Consider the following 4548-nt stretch of genomic DNA (forward strand, 5'->3'; position numbering starts at 1 on the left):
CATTTTAGGGGAAGCTGAGCTTCCCTTGCAGTCTTAGAGCAATTGCCACTGCCTGACAGGTATAGGGTGGCAAAGAGGGTCATGGCTTCTCTGGCTGCAGATGCAAAAACTCAGGCATGGGAGGAATTCAGTGAGGCTATGGAAAAGGACTTTTGGTTGATCTTGAAGAGGTTCTGGTAAACCGTTTGCAACTCAGAAAAGGAAAGCRTTCCTTGTCTCAGGCTGTACTCGGTTTGGGTGGAGAACTGCTGTCTTGGACTGAGGATATTGTTGAGAGGTGGAAGGAACACTTAGAGGATCTCCTCAATTCATCCTCCATGTCCACCATTGAGGAGGCAGAGTCTGAAGACTTGTGGAAAGACAAGTCCATTACCATGGTAGCAGTCACGAAAGTCAAAAAGCTCCTTGGTGGCGGGGCACCAGGGTTGGACAAGATTCACCCCGAGATGTTGAAGGCTCTGGATGTTGTGGAGCTGCCATGGTTGACACATCTTTTCAACCTTGCATGGAAGACTGGAACAACTCCTGTTGAGTGGYAGACCAGGGTGGTGGTTCTCATTTTTAAAAAGGTGAACCAGAGAGTGTGTTCTAACTATCGTGGGATCACACTTCTTGCCCTCACTGGAAAATCTGACTCCATTGTATTGGAAGAGAGGCTCCAATCGATCGTCATTCCTCAGATTCATGAGGAGCAGTGTGGCTTCTGTTCTGGTCATGGAACAGAGGACCAGATCTTTATTCTTGCAGAATTGCTAAGGAGGTCATGAGAGTTTGCCCCTACATGTGTTTTGTAGACTTGGAGAAGGCTTATCACCATGTTCCTCAAGGCATTCTGTGGGGGTTCTGGAGGAGTATGGAGTTTCTGGGTTGCAAGTAAGCAATATAGTTCCTGTATAACCAAAGCCGGAGCTGTGTCTACATCCTTGGCACAAAATTGAGCTTGTTCTCAGTGCGGGTTGGACTCCGCTTGGGCTGTTCCTTGTCTCCAATCCTGTTTGAAGTGTTTACGGACACAATATTAAGGCACAGCTGTGAAGAGGAGGGTGTCTGGTTTGGGAACTGCAGGGTCTTGTCTCTGCTTTATGCAGATGATGCGTGTCTGTTGGCATCTTCAGGTCAAGACCTTCAGCGTGCACTATGCCAGTTCAAAGCTGAGTGTGAGGTGGCTGGTATGAGAGCCAGCTCTTCTAAGTCCGAGGCCATAGTTCTCAAACAGAAATGTGTGGGGAGAGTCTCTGCYTCAAGTGGAGTATTTGGGTTTCATGTTCACAAGTGATGGTAGGATGAAGTGGTGGATGGATTTATGGATTGGGGCTTTCTCCTCAATAATGAGGACATTGCTTTGGTTGGTTATGGAAAAGAAAGAGCTAAGTTGAAAGGCAAAGTTCTTAAATTATTGGTCTGTCTTCATTCCAACCCATACCTATGGTCATGACATGGTATGATATGGTCATATGTTTTTGTTTTAATTTTTGTTTTATGCTATGATGGTTGGTGTAAATTGTGAAGCGCTTTGGTAAACCACTGTTGTTTTAAATGTGGCATACAAATAAAATTGACATTGACATCAGAAGTGCAGCCAAAATGAGCTTCCTCTGTGGTCCGTAGGGTGGTTGGGCTCAACCTTAGAGACAGGGTGAGGAGCTTGGAGTGGAGCTTTTGCTCCTCTGCACTGAAGAGAGTCAGTTAAGGTGGTTCGGGCATCTGCTTAGGATGCCTCCTGGATGCCTTTCTTTAGAGGTATTCTGGGCATGTCCCACTGGTAGGAGGCCCTGGAAAAGATGCAGGACTCGCTGGAGGGATCTCTGGCCTGGGAACGCCTTGGGTCCCCCAGGACAAGCTGGAAAATGTCACTGAGGAGRGGGATGTCTGAGTTTCTCTCCTGGACCTGTTGCCTCTGCAGCTTGACTTTGGAGAAGCTGCCCATTCTCCCTACATGTTCAGAATGACTCAATTCGGGTCGACTGAAATGCAGTGTGACACATGAACATCTGCATTTCCTGGATGACTGAAAGGCTAGATCAGTAATTTCATTTTAGATTACGTTAAAAAACTGCAAGGCAACATTTTCAAAAATTTTGTCATTAACTTCTCACCAAAGTGTTCTGTGTTGTAGGATCACTTGTCATTGCCAAACCAAGGGACATGTTGACTGCAGCATTTTGTTCTGTGGGAAAAAAAATCAACATTTCTTAAAATACTTGAGAGAATTATACGTTAGAACTATATATCACACAATTTTGTTCATTATATTTTTATTGCAACATGTTTTATTCCATTTGGATTAATTTAGTTCAATATTTCATATATTAAAAACCTTGATGGATGTGAGACCTCTTAACTACATTAAATAAAAAAAATAAAAACTTGGTTTAAATAGATATAAGCTAAAATATGTTAAAACATTTAATCTACAAAGAGGGTAAATAAATGGTTCTTACCTGGAAGAATCAGAGTGGTGCATTTTTCAGTGGTGCACTGAAATATTTTCCCCTTTCGATCCTTTGCATATGGTTCAAGTGGGGCGCTGACTAGCAAACTTGGAAAAAATACATGAAACATTTCTTTGAACAGACTTTGTTTCCAAAAGTACACACTGAACAAAATTTCAAGCTGAGTTTAAAAAAGAAAACAGAAGTTATTAGGCAAAACATGATCTGACTCACTCTGCTTTTCTCTGCACCACTTGGTAACCAAAACCTGCAGCAGAATTGCTGAGGGACTTCCAGGCCACAGGATCAATGTTAAAACAAAGGGCAGCTTTAAATACTAAGGAATAAAGAGGAAAAATACACACAGTTGGCTGAATTTGAATAATTTATCTGATGACGACAGCTTAAATTGAAATATCATTTTTGTAACATTCGGTGTATACTGAATATTGCCTTGAATTTTTGATGAAATTTTTTTTGCCCACTAGGGGACATGCAAGACAAACTTTATTTCTATGATTTTCTTTCAGTCATTACATCTAAACTCTCCATGGCCACAAAACATAAATAGAGCCATGAGCTTTTGCTTTCATCACTTCAGTTGGATATTAGCAATTCTTGCGCATTTCAAAGTGGAAAAAAACACTGTTTTCAAGTGTTTTTAAATCTCAAGAATGCGTTTGGATGATATGTGTCACACTCAGACAACTGCTTGTTGGAAGAGATGGAGAAAATCATTAATGGTTTGTGGTGTATTTGTCAGATCCACCTTAAAGTGTGCAAGAATCACACAGAGGATTAAGAGTTTTAAAAGTTTTTCTTGTCTGTTTTTAGCTCACTTTTAATAATGGAACAAAGTACGTAATGCCAAAATGTGTTTAAAATATCACATAGGGCCTATAAATAAATTATAAACTATTCAGGACAAATTAAAGAAGCACACTTTTTTTCTTACCTGACCAGTAAAATGTCACAAAAACTATCCAGTCCATTGTGTTTTTCTCATAGAAAGTGTGATATCCTCTCTGGTTAAACAAATATAATTGAAAACTGCAGAAGACCACTATGTCCCCTTCGTGAGACTGTCAAGCGGTCGGTGATGAAGGAAGAATGTAGAAATCACAAAAGAACTGCTAAAAGCTAATATAGGAACACCAATGTAGRAGGAGTTAAGATACTGGCACATTTTGACACTAAACCTTTTTTGGACTTGGGACAAACACATTAGATGGAGCAAAAACAATTGTTCCTCACTAGAATAAAAACTAGGGGTGTTTTATGATGTCTAAGGGTCAAAGTGATGACATGCAAACATAAAACAATAGCACATGTTTTTTTTTACATGGATCTATCAGCCAGTATGCAGAGGGTATCAAAGTTAGCTCATAAAGAAACACCCACCTACAGTAGCAGCATAATTTTTTGCTAAACATTGATAACTATACTTTAAAATCTGTACACATTTGGGGTGCACCGACTGCAGTTTTCTGGCCGATCACCCATCTTTAAAATGTCTTGATTTGATTTGATTTGATTTATTTATTTAACAGGAAAAAATTATTAAAAATCAAGCCTGACTCAGCATAATTGCTGTTTTACAGCAGGTCCCTGTTCTGCAGCACATAAAACACTCAGAATTACAGCATCACAATCACATCATTATNAATGACATGTCTGAACGAGTGCTCATCCAAGAAGACTGGTGATTCCATACCTTTTGCCAGGGGCTGTATTTTTGGTAACTTAACATGTGACAACATGCTTCTAGCACGTTCAACCAATGTCCTGTTCTTTCTTTGTGCAACACCATTTTTGCTGAGGTGAATGAGGAGCAGACATCTCATGGTGGATCTAAAGTGTACTCCACAACATAATCTGATCTCACTCTTGCAACTTTGTGTCCACACACAATGGAGAAGGTTTTCTCTTGAATTTGTTTAAGACCTAATTTTTCTGTTGCATGAAATACCTTACAGCAACGAGAGAAGTCATCAATGAAAGATACAAAGTACTTTGCTCCACCTATTGATTCAGTTTGCATGGGTCCACAAACATCACTATGGATCAGTTGCAGCTTCTGTTTGGAATGGATATTCCAGTAACACTGGCTTTCTTG

General features: G+C 40.3%; 1 pseudogene; it reads right to left on the reverse strand.

The window, feature by feature from the left end:
• Positions 1-2719, reverse strand: part of LOC106521366 (integrin alpha-M-like) — an 18259-nt pseudogene extending 15540 nt beyond the window's left edge.
• Between the last annotated feature and the right edge of the window lie 1829 nt (positions 2720-4548).

This window comes from Austrofundulus limnaeus, unplaced genomic scaffold (genome assembly GCF_001266775.1).
Source record: "Austrofundulus limnaeus strain Quisiro unplaced genomic scaffold, Austrofundulus_limnaeus-1.0 Scaffold108, whole genome shotgun sequence".
Classification (NCBI taxonomy): Eukaryota; Metazoa; Chordata; class Actinopteri; order Cyprinodontiformes; family Rivulidae; genus Austrofundulus; species Austrofundulus limnaeus.